Source organism: Lactuca saligna, chromosome 4, assembly GCF_052625555.1.
Source record: "Lactuca saligna cultivar CGN05327 chromosome 4, ASM5262555v1, whole genome shotgun sequence".
NCBI classification, from domain to species: domain Eukaryota; kingdom Viridiplantae; phylum Streptophyta; class Magnoliopsida; order Asterales; family Asteraceae; genus Lactuca; species Lactuca saligna.
The window spans coordinates 179,651,234-179,664,873 of record NC_136420.1 but is presented as its reverse complement, the minus strand read 5'-3'; the positions used below and the strand labels follow the sequence as shown (position 1 = coordinate 179,664,873).

Genomic DNA, 13,640 nt, shown 5'->3' with positions numbered 1-13,640 from the left:
AAATTCGAATTGGTTTAAGTTTCCATGTATTTTTTTGCATCTATTATAAATAGAAAAGTGTGTGGCCCATATTTTTACTTTTCCACCATTCCATTTTTATTATTTTTCCAATTTGATTGCCCCTCAACTATCTATCTACCTACATTTTTCACCCTTATTTTTAAAAATGATGTTTTCTCATTCTTTGCTTTATAAAACATCCTATTTACCTTTTTAATTTTAAAACTTCTGAAAAATCATTTTCACCCGTTTATTTTCCACTCTTTGTTTTTCTATATATCGTTTTTACGTTTTACCTTTGAACTTTCTACAATGCCTATTTTATCCTCTCATTATTTAAACTTTCGTGTTTAACTACATCTTATAATTGTTGGTACCCCGAAATTGCAACTGAATTTTTGAATGTATGAAAGTTCATAACTTTTTCTACATAAATGTAGTATCGAAACACGTGTATACTCAAACCAAATGAAAATAGAAACAACCTTTTCGTCTAGTTTTAACAATTTATAATGTATGAATGTATATAACTTTTCCTACATAACATGGTGTATATAGGATACATTCAAACGAAATAAAAATAGAAACAACATGTTCAACAAATAACAACAAACTTTTAATGAAATAAAAATACTCTTTTCTTCATATTTTTGAGCATTAAAGAAAAATTTATTAAACTGGAATTCAGACAATAGCAGACACTTTAAATAAAAAGATGTAAGCTTTAACTATATTATGACAAAGTTATTTTGGTGACACCTAGTGACAACCCAGAATCCTTCAACTTGGTTTCAGTGATCGAATCAATCCGCTCTCTCATCTCCTCTGTCAAATAATTTTTCCAATCTCCCACCTTCCCTTTTCTGAAAAAATCCCGATTCTCCACCATCAACTGCGTGTTAAACTTCTGAACACCATCCTTGTTCACCTCAAGATTACTCAAATTCTCAAAGCTACACAGCTTCACAATCTCTTCCACCACCCCTCCCTCCTCCTCCGCCGCCGTAAAAGGCATTCCCATGAACTCCGCCAACTTCTTCAGCTCCACAGATGGTTCCTTCTTCATATCCTCATACTTCAAGAACAAGATCTTTTCAGGTGATTCCTGGCTTGCTTTCCAGTACCCCAACACATGCTCCCAAAAAGGTCCGTATTCGGAGACCCCGTTGCAGAAAAGCTCGTAAGCTTCATTGAACAAAAGAGGGGTGAGTTCTTTCGACCTAACTTTGTTCATGAAGTGCCACTTGGAAATGAGTGCGTCTTTCGGTTCCCTACACACGTACACAAACTTGCAAGTCGACCGGGGTGCTGTCATGGAGGTCGGTAACAAGTCGTGAGCAAAGTGTGTGGCGAACAGTCGAGGAGAAGGGAGATGATCGAACTTAGTTACCGGAAAGTCAACAAGAATTTGGGTGTCAAGAGAAGGAAAAGCACCATGGGGTCCGGTGCGATGAAGAGGATGGTCGGAAAGATTGTAACGGTGGCGGTTGGCGGTGGCAAACATGAGAGCTCTAAGCCAGGTGGTTCCACATTTCATGAAAGCAGCCAGGAAGATGTCTGTGGGTTGGGGATGGAAGTATTCGTGGATCGCTAATAAGCCTTTGAAAACTGTGGGACTCAACCAAAAACCTTTATGCAGAAAGATGTTTGGGCTCCTCCAACCTTTTGCTTTGGGGAGAGTTGCAAGAAGCCTGTCGAGCTTTTCATCGAGATTGTTGTAGACTTGTTGTTCTTCTTCGTCTACTGGGATTTGGTTTTCACCATTAACGGCTGAGGGGTGGAAGCTCATATTATGGTCGGGAAATGTCGATATGGCTTCAGATCGGATCTTTTAGAGAATCGAGAGCTGTCAAATAGATAGATATATAGATGCAGGAGAAACTTGAAATTTGAACCTTTTTTAATGGTGTGTTATTCACGTTTCCTGTCTCCCTATCTCTCTATAACGATAAAAGAGATAATACACTAGTTTGTGATGTATATTAAATATTTTAATTAATATTTTAATATTTTTTTATTTTAAATTTATTACATCTTCTTATTAATGTGATCTTCTTATTAATGTGATGTTATTTATCAATATATTTATTTTATAATTTAATTTTTAAATTTAAATTTTATATTATTATTTTCATTAATTCATAAATAAAAAATATTTAATATATATTAAAAATTAATTTTATATATTTATTTGAATTAACGATTATAATATCACATAACTAATAAAAATATTTTTTAAATTAATAATTTATTTAAAATAACTGATTAATAATTTTAAATTTTACTATAAAAATTTAATTAATTTTATAACGTTTCTTTCCACGAATTATAAATTAATAGTTAATAAAATACCCGACCTCTCATGGTGAAAGTTAGGTGTACCCCAACGGTGGGCTGAAAGATGTGGCCCAATCTCGAATAAGCAAAATATAAACAAATATAATAACATTGAAACGCAGAAAGTGTTTGTTAGATATTTTTGCCTATAAAACTTTGATTACCACATATATTTTTGAGTATTAAAATTTAATACTACATAAAAAATTGATATTACATATTTTTTTTATTATTAAAATTTATTGTCAGCATATATGAATGAGGTGTGATAAAGTTTTTATCTATCAATTTTTTTTTTTAATTTAAATATATATAAAATTTACTATTATATATAACAATAATTCTTATGGTTCTAGGAATTGTATAGATTTTGCAGTTTAAAATTTAATCAAGTATTGTGTAGCTTGGCAATTTTGATCCCTACTATTCCCTCCAACCCTTATGTGGTCGAATATAGTGTTTTTCTTTTGTTTATAATGAAAATCATGGAGAGATGTTGCCACGCATTCCTCCTTATTAGACTAGTATTATGTTATAATTAAAGGGTTAAGTGTGTAACATTATATCATATATATATATATATATATATATATATATATATATATATATATATATATATATATATATATATATATATATATATATATATACCTCATGTACATCTCATTATTAAGTGTAATCACAATACCATTATCAATTTTTTTGTTTGTTATGGTATTAGAGTGGGTTACCTTAATCACGTCGTCACCTCTCTTCTACAACCTGTAAGTCGACACACAACTTCTTTCTTTGTTTCTCAATTTCAATTACAACCAACCATCACAATCATGGCTTTCAAAACCTTCTTTACAACCGATAAAACAACACACAATTCACACAATTTCGACTTTACCGTGTCACCTATAAACTATGGGTATTAGAAGGCTATGGTTCAACCCTTCCTTGTTACGAATAATCTGTTTGGCTACAATGATGGTATACTCCCCAGTTCAGACAAAACCCTACCACCGACATCCGTAGATAAAGATGCGACTGTTGCTCCTACTCCAAACCCTAGTTACTCAACATGGGTTTCTAACTATGTACACACCAAGATGCTACTTCTATTCATTATCTATAGGGCTGCCTTTCAACATGTGCAAGGAACAACATCCCGAGACGAACTACTCTATGGAGCGTGCTTATGCACCACTCACCACTTCCAAAGAATACACTCTAAAAATACAATTGCTTTAACTAGAGATGAAAGGTGATGAATCTTCTACAACCTATCTCACTCGGGTACAAGAGTATTCGACTGATCTTGCCAACATTGGGAAACCAATGGATGAAACCAATCTTTTCATGCTTGTGATATCTGGATTACAAGAGGAGTATACCGACTTTAAATCCACCTTGCTTGGTAGGGAATCACCTATTGCATTTACTGATCTTCATGGCTTGCTTGTCGATCATGAACACTTAATCAGGAAGAATACACCACCTATAGCAGCACCGACCTAAGCTTTTGTGGTTGTTACTTCACACTATAACCCCACCATTGCTGCCTTTATACAACCTGACACGCTCCAGGCACTTCAATAACTTGTTTCCCAGTTAGGTTACTAATTATAACTGAACTCGCCACATGCTTTCTTCTCGAACCGATTAGGTAACAACAATTCTAATCGACCACGTGGAAATTATAATAATAATAGGGACGTAGGGGATGTGGGGGATACAACCTCCCTCAAGGTGATCAATCTCAAAGTAGAAACTAGAATCAGTTTTGTTGGGCCTCTAATGAAAACACAGTTTAGGGCACCTGCAATAGGTGCGATATTGGACATGTTCCATGGATTGTCCCAAAAATTCATAATAAAATTTTCATTTTTAAAAATAGTAAACCATACAAAAGAGTTGTTCTAAAACCGATCAAGGTGAATATATTATTTAAACATCAGAGTAAATATTAAAAATTGCTAATGTGGAAAATTTGGTGGATACGATGAAGTCACGCCGGGCCCTTTCCTTTTGTACCGAAAATACCTGGAACGATAAACATATATTGTAAGCACAAAGCTTAATGTGTTCCCCAAAGTATCACATACCATAACATACAAGTTCCATGGGCTACCTGTTGGAATAGTGTCTAAGGCTACAACTATATTGGGCAAGTATTTGACCCGATTGTGCATGGTCCTTTTGGGTTGCCTTCACCATAGCAACTTGATAGGGTGATTTATTGTGAGAGAATAAATATTATTAATATATTATGAGAATAATATAAGGAATAATAATATTATTATTTGATTAATATAAGTTATAAATTAATTAGGAATTAATTTGGTGATTTAAAGAGATTAATTAAATAAGACGGTATAAACTGTCAATTGTTTGATAGTTACACTTTGGGCTATATATCCTTTAAGGATAAGGGGTGGAAGATTTCTAGGGCTAAGGATAGCCATAAAATCGTCCAAGGGTTATCATGGAAAGGATTGGGATTGCTTAGGGCTTAAGTTATCCAATTAGGGTTTAAGGGTGAAACCCTAGGAGCCTTACAAGTATAAAGAGACCTCTTGGGGTGGGGAAATCGGCACCTGTGTCTTTGGAAGAGCCCTGGCCGATTTTTGTCCTCTATCCTCTTTCTCAAATCATCCTCCTTGCTAGTTGGTGTTTGTAAGCCATTAGAGGAGTGACATTTGTGACTCTAGAGCTCCAAGAACAAGAAGATCAAACAAGTGTTTCAAGGTAAGCTTCTAACTCTGATTTTGTATTGTTCTTATACTCTATTAGCCATTAGAAGTCTTGGATCCAATGCATGTTTAATTAGAGAAACCTAGATCCAAGCATTAGGGTTTGTATGTGCACATAGGAATGTTCATATGGCCAAAACCCATCAGTGGTATTAGAGCCTAGATTGGTTTCTATTAAATTGATGCAATGATTGTTTGTTTCTTGCTTGCAAAATTCGCATTTTGTGATTCTGAGTCATGGAATCGGCGAGTCCCATGGTGGACTCGGCGAGTTGGCCTGACTCGGCGAGTCCAGTTGGGCACTCGACGAGTCCGAGCGTCAGGAAGAGCAAAAATCGGGATTTTTTTGATATTTATCTTATGGAAACTTGCCTTTATCATATTAGATCAACCTAAATCCGATTTTTTGATATATATGACTATATGCTTGATCTAATTGAAGATGTTTATCAATTAATAAAATATTTAATTTCCTTATGTGATAATTATTAATTATTTTAATTAAATTGGTAAATTGTTTTGTAAGAAATCATAAATAAATCAAATATGGATAATTATGTGATTAATTGTTATTTGTTGTTTAATCCTCTATGTTTTGAAAAGTTTAAAAATTGCCCTCAAGATTTCTTTTTCTGTTTACCACCACGATTACATATAACATGTTTCTTCTTTATAATCTTGTTATCAAACCTTGACTGTATGCTCAGTCTAACATCAAAACCACCAATTTCAGCATACTCATAATACATTTTGATAGCCAACTTTAATGATTTGAAGATTAAACCGTTAAAAAGGAATAAGTTGAACAGGTACATCTGGCTTATAGATATGTTCTCCAATTATATCATCAAAATATTATGCATCATGTACTGAACTTGAAGATTCACCACCTAAAAGAATAATGCATGAATAAAACAATAATATATATATATATATATATATATATATATATATATATATATATATATATGAATACATAAAACTCATATAAATAAAACAAAAAACATTCATATATGAATACCTAAAATTCATGAGGATTCAAAATATATATAATAAAACATAACTTATTCATATATGAATAAAACGAAAAAAATAATAAATTCGAAATTACAATTAATACACGTTTATTCATAATATGAATAAGACAACAATTTATTCATTTTAACATATTCATATGTAAATAAAACATAACTAATTCATATATGAATAAAACAAAAAAAAATAATAAATTCGAAATTACAATTATCACACGTTTATTTATATATGAATAAGACAACAATTGATTCATATTAACATATTCATATGTAAATAAATGATAATCAATAAAATTAAAAACAACAAAATAATTCAATAACTGATACCTTCAAAAAATGAGTTCTCAACACCTTCTTCTTCACTCTCACTCATAGAAGAATACAAATCACCATCAATAACACTAGAATTTGACATAATACACCAAATGATCTATATAAATAAACAAAAACAATCTTAATATCGAATATATCTCACAAAAAAAGTCGTAAATAGGAAAACCTGGTTAATTTCAAATATATCTCACCTCAACATACAAAATATCTGAAAGAAACTTAAATCATATATGATCATATGATGTAATTAAGCAATCTCTCTCAGTATAGAACGTAAAAACTACAACGATATAACTGATGAAATAAATATCTCAAACTACTTAACAAAAATCAGGTGAAATAACTTCAATACATATTCGAAACTTGATAATCTTGATAATGAACTCCGATGAAACAACTCCAAAAGGAATATAATAAGCGTAATTCAAAATAAATTATAAAAAGCAATAATCTTGATAATGAACTCCGATCTATCCGATTCAAACGATATACATACCTGATCAAATCGGAAACTCAAAACGAAGTAGAAAACTGAAACACAGATGCGAAACTTCACGATTAATTGAATGAAAACGTATAATTGCTAACGAGTTATATAAATAACTCCGATCTATCCGATTCAAACGATATACATACCTGATCAAATCGGAAGCTGATAAAGAAGTAGAAAACTGAAACACAGATGCAAAACTTCACGATTAATGGAATGAAAACGTATAATTGCTAACGAGTTATATAAAGAAAAAAATATTAATAATGAATTCCTCATATAAAGAAAATAATATTAATAATGAATTCCTCATATAAAGAAAATAATATTAATAATGAATTCCTCATATTCGAACGGGCCACAGTCATTCATATGTTGGAAGTAGATATGAATGAAGACTGTCGTGAATTGGTGTGTGGATTGTCTAAAAGAGTATTAGACATAAGCAAATGTTTGCTGCAACGTTCATGAGTGCTTATGAATATGATTTGAGCATTGGATTAAACCCACGCTCACTTGGATCACTCCATGGATTATATCACGAGTGATTAGTGAGACGATAATATCTTATATTCTTGAAACCGAGATGTGTGAGTTGTATCTTGCTAATCGGTTGCACATTAATAATATGTAAACGCACTAGTAACTTGGTGTTATAAAACATATTGTTGTGTGTGATTTGGTTAGTGAGTGCAAGCAAGCATTGTATCAAAGTTTATCCGTTCCTTTTATCCAAAGAAGGATAAAAGCGATATCTTTGGGTCCCTCGATGGTTTAGTGATGACAAACGTAAATGCTCGGCCGGGCTAGGGCTAATTTGATTTGTTCAATTAGTCTGTCGTCATAAATCAGAAATCGAGATATAGTACAAAGAGAATGATTAAAAATCATATCTCATATGATATCTAGAATGGAGGAATATATGATCCCTTATCTAAGGACACGCGTATCTGATAGGATCAGAGTTGACAGCGGCTTTGGAAAGCTACGATTGCAGATCGGGATCTGAAGTCATATGCATAATAGTTATTAGACTTATCCAAGTAGGAGACTGTTGGATTAGTGTCTAAGTCCATAACTATTTTGGTATGTACTTGACCCGATGGTGCATGGTCCTTTTGGGTTGCCTTCACCAAAGCAACTTGATATGATGAATTATGGAGAGAAAGGATTAAATATGATTTATTAATATATTATGGGAATAATATATTAAAGGAGAAATCATATTGTTTAATTAATATTAGTCAATAATTAATTGGTAATTAGTTTTGTGACTAAAAGAGATTAATTAAACTTAAGGAACTAGAATTGTAATTATAAGATAATTGCAATTTGGGCCATGGATTGCCTTGTATTAAGGGATGGACGAATTCTAATGGGAAACCCATAAGGAAATCGTCCATGGGCTTAATTAAAGGAGTCTATGGGTTGCTTAGGGCTTAAGCATCCAAATTAGGGTTTCCTTGTTAGATAACCCTAATAGCCCAACTATATAAAGACCCCTTAAGGCTCAAAAACGTGGCTAAGCCTCTTGTTAGGGTTTCTACATGTTTTTGGCAGCCTCCAACCTCTCTCCTCTTCATCCTCTTGCTTATGGTGTTTGTGAACCATTAGAGGAGTGACACTTGTGACTCTAAGCCTTCCAAAGTCAATTCAAGGAGGAATTGGGATTGTTATTGCTACATAACAATCAAGGTATGATCTTAAACCTAATTACATATTAATATGATTACTTGTATGCTAGAATTAGGGTTTATAGTCTTGGATTCAAAGTATGTACAATAGAGAAACCTAGATCCAAGCATTAGGGTTTGTATGAGCACATAGGATGTCTTATGACCAAAACCCATCAGTGGTATCAGAGACTAGCTTGGTTTCAATTGTATTGATGCATTGTATAACTGGAAAATTCGATTTTTTGGATTCTGGAGGCTGGACTCGCCGAGTCCATAGCTGAACTCGCCGAGTCCATGCCTGACTCGACGAGTCAACTCGTCAGATAATGCTTATCTCGGGATTTCTTGCTGTTTTTGCATATGGATAGTTACCTTATCATGTTAGATCAATATAAATCCGATTTTGTGATATATATATGACTATATTCTTGATCTAATTAAAGATAATTATCAATTAATAAGATAATTGTTTCCTTATAAGATAATTGATTAATTATTTTTGAGTAAATTGATAAATTGTTTTGCAAGAAATCAATAAACAAATAAAATATGGATAATTATGTAATTAAATGTTAGTATAGATTATTTGTTATTTGATCCTTGTTGTTATGAAAAGTTTCATATTTTGCCCTTTAGGTTTTATAGTTTAAATTTGAACCCAAAAGTTTTGAAGTTTTGAAATTTAAATAGTTAAAACCCTAATGTTTTGAAAAAGGTTTCAAAATTTGCCCTCAAGTTTTGGAATTTAAATTTTGATTAAAAAGTTTAATTTTGATGTATATTTAAATTCTAACCCTAATGTTTTGAAATGTTTCAAAATTTGCCCTCAAATTTTGGAATTTAAAAGTTGATTAAAAGTTTAATTAGAAATGTTAAATTCTAAAACCCCAGTAATGTTTTGAAAAGTTCAAATCACACCCTTATGGTTTTATTAATTAATTAAGGAGTATAATTAAAAGAGGTTTAATAAATCCATAAAAGTTTAGGTTAACCATTTAATTGAATTAAAAGTGTAATTGTTAAAATTAACCATATGGTATTTTAAAAGTATAAAATACACCCTATACTATATATAACATTAAAAGTCTAACATTATATATATATGTATGAGTAAAAGTCAGTCTTACCGTTAGTAGGCCTCATTCACGAAGCTGGTCTATAAGGGGTGTTTAAGGAAATTGCCTATAAAATGGCGATTGAATGGGTATCCACTCTTACCCACCGCACTCTTGACTAGTGGGGGGTCGTTAGCCGAACGGGTAGGATAGGACGAAACCTTCCATTATAAGTATAATGAAATACAAAGTAACTAAATGTTTTTCAAATTCCCAATCTTAGTTACTTAGGCAAAAGTGAATTGATGCAATTCCATGAAATTACACTTTGTGCCCTTGCGAAGACGTTAGTGGAGCGTGTGTGGTTTACCGGCACACTAAATGGTTCTAAGCAAAGGTAGCAAAGGGTGACTCAATGTTTATCATAGTTCGGTGGAGCGTGTGTGGTTTACCGGCACATCGAATAGGTGATTGTAACATGTGAGGGCACCATGTAGTTTGCATGGTTATTCACACCCGCTTTGTGATCCTCGGCATCCCAGTCACAAACAAGAGGGGCATATCGAGATTTAAACATGCCATTGAAATATTCAATGAATCTCAAAGGATCTAGGAGTTTTCATAGATTTAAAATTTAAAATTATTTTTCGTTTTTCATGGTGGAAATTAGTGAATCGTCATTCACTTACCTTCAAATGTTCTTCAATTTGGGTTACGGCATCCCTCTCCCGAGTTGTAGAATATTGTGTTGGGTCCTAGCCTTGGAATTTCATTTGGGTGATTTACCAAGGACTCAATCAATCAACTAAATTGAATTCGTTTTTCTCCCGTTTTGTAGATGTCAAAGTTCGACAACTATGGTCTTCCCGAATCCCGTGGAACAAGCATTCCACATGAAGATGATATTCCACGATTCGATCGAGGAACAAGAAATCATGCTTCACTTCCTCCTCCTCCTTCAATTATTCTCCCTAACCCACAAGATTGTAAAATTGAAAGGTTCAATATCACTCAAGCCCTTTTGGCAAGTAAACGTAAAGAAGGAAAGTCCGTGTGTGCACACATCCTAGGGACAAAGTCACACATTGATAGGTTAAGAATGTTGGGATCCGTTGTCTGTGAGGAAATGGCTGTTGATTGGGTTCTTCAGTCACTTCCCAACTCATATAGTAAGTTCGTAAGAGAGTACTATATGATGAGCTACGACGTGACCCTTATAGATCTCACCTATATGCTTATTGCTGCTGAATCTGCAATGATTTGGCGCAATAGAAAAGCAAAGTTGATTGGTGAATATGCCTTCAAGATCTCTATGGATATAGACAATGGCAATGAAAGACATGCAATGATCGAAAAGTTTGATCATAAGAGAAAGGCAATGTCTGAGGTAGTTCCATGTGTTGTTCCAAAAGAGTCAATTTGCTTTTATTGCCAAGAGAAGTGGCATTGGAGACAAAGTTGCCCTATTTACCTAAGAGATCTAAGAGATGGGAGAGTCAAAAGTATGACTACGCTTCAGGTAAAATCCACTACCTAACTCTGTTAAGTTCCTATTCATTGATTCTTAATACATGATGTGATAAGATTACATTTGAATGTTTTGTAGGATCGGTGAAAAGAAAGGAAGCTTGATAAGAGAGCAAGATGAATCTAATCACAAGAGATGGATCTCGATCGCATGGACTTGAAGATTGGATTTTGAGCTTAGATAGTTATGATAGAGTTGTTAGAAATTTTCCTTTTAAATAGTTTTCAATAGCTTTTGCATTGTAAGGACAAATGTTTTTCCGCTGCTTTTATAAATAAAGTAAATTTTGTTTAACTTATTTATTTGTTTACTTCCTTGCAATGAAATTGTTATGAAAATTGATGTTTGAATATTTCTACAACGAATGGATATGATTCTTAGTTATGTTATTTATGGAAACGTCGAGAATTTACCAAATAGGGAGAGTTTCTCATCGCCCAAAGTTTCAATTGGACAGAAATTTGGAATCACGCAACTTGGTTGCATGATGAATGAGAAATTTCATATTTGGAAATTAGACAAATTCGTTGATAAAGTATCAAGTGAAGGACTAGGAGATCGATTACACAAAGTTGTGTGTTGATCGAGTTCACCATAAGAGTAACAAAGATATTCGTCATGATTTACTAAAGGCTTAGTAAATATGATTACACTTACAAGATTAAGTGTAATTCTGAATTGATTAAAGGGTTTAGATCAATAGTAGAACGAATAAGAAGAATCAAGTAGGCAGAAAGATAAAAGTTTCTCCATTTTAAGAAGAAGGGAGAGTAGCTTTTATGCTTTATGATAAGTCTTAATGATTAAGAACCATATCTCAATTGATCCTCTAAGTGAGTCTTGGTACAATTGTATGTCCAAGAAGAGGAATCAAAGATTGAACAAATGGTCAAATCAAGAAGTTAATCATACTTAGTTCCAAAACAAGTTTTAAAGTCAAGATTGTGACATTGAGTGAATAGTATTAAGAAGGTTTATAACATTCATCAATTGTGGAAAGTTGTGATGTCTTGAATAAGACAAAGACCAACTAAGACCAAAATTATGAAGTGTTTTGTTTTAATAAAAGCTACACTAACTCTTGAATATTTGTTTGTCAAGAAATGTTTTGATAAGAGAATCGTATATGTCAAGGAGTCAGTGGGAGTCTTAATAGTCTTGAAAAGTTTCAAGAACAAATCAAATAAACCTTATCGATCATCACTAGCACACGAGTTGAGGTTTACAACCTATCGTGAAGACATTATTTTGTTTCTATGCCAATCCAATCGAGTTAATTATGCATGTGAGTCCTATGAGTTCTCATAAAAGGCAAGGACCTTGATCAATGGAAAGTACATTGATAGGAAAAGGTGAGCTGCTTAACTACTTGGAAAACGTGGTGGGCAGCTGTGCTACCATAAGGCAAGAAATCAAGATTAAGAAAGTTCGATCCATATGAGTTTGAATTTGTCGTAAACTTGGGTTTTAACAAATTCACATGGATAGGAACACATACACCATTTAAATCTAAGTGTCATAAGATTTCCTCCTTCATGAAAATGATTGTGAGGAAATGCTTTCACTAAGAAAGATTTTAAGAAGATAGTGATTGTAAAGTTGCATTCTCAAATTCAATCATGGTTACGGTATCCCTTTCCATAATTTGAATTATGAGGTTTGGCAATTAGTCTTAATGCAAAAGTGTATAAGTTCAAGAAGCCTTGATAAAAGATTATCAAAGTACTAAGTATTAGAAACATGGACTTAAGAAATTCAATAAGTATTGTCTTTCTGAAAGTTAAGATGTTTATGAATACATGTCGAAGCTAGTGAGAGCATAAGTGTTATGTTTTATAATAATCATCATGATAGTGGGAGCATAAATGTTATGATTGTATGATTATTAAGGCACGTATTGCATAGTTGGCAATATTAATTATAGAAAACAAGAGTCATACTTTGCAAAGTTGTAAGAGTTGAAAGGTTGTTTTGCTATAATTAAGGGAGAGAATATTATGCTTCATTTCAAATCTAAAGGATTAGGTTGAGAAATGTTAATAAACTTAGTCAAGGGTACATAGTGTGTTCTTAAAATTTCGATTATGATTACGACATTCCTCTTCACAATTCGAATTTTGAGAACATAGCAAATAAAACATTATGCGTCCTGTCCCATACGCTTCCGGTATAGGATCGATTGCAAATGCTTTAATGTTTGACCATTCTAAAATTTTCCAAATGTGTAGCGCATTTAGAGGGAAAAAGGGACTAGAATTGGTTTTGACTAAAATAATTAAACAACTATCAAAGGACAATCCAAAGTTCGACGAGGATTGGTCGCCTGTGAGTAGTTGGAAGTATAGTATTGGAAAATATGGAAATGTTTCCATATTGGATGGACCATATCGACATCATTACAAATAGAAAAGATTCTATTAAGAATGAGTTGTCATGAGGAAAATATGGA

General features: G+C 32.8%; 1 pseudogene; it reads right to left on the bottom strand.

Moving 5' to 3' along the window:
* Positions 1-647: 647 nt before the first annotated feature.
* Positions 648-1,927, bottom strand: LOC145043134 (cytosolic sulfotransferase 5 pseudogene; annotated as a pseudogene).
* Between the last annotated feature and the right edge of the window lie 11,713 nt (positions 1,928-13,640).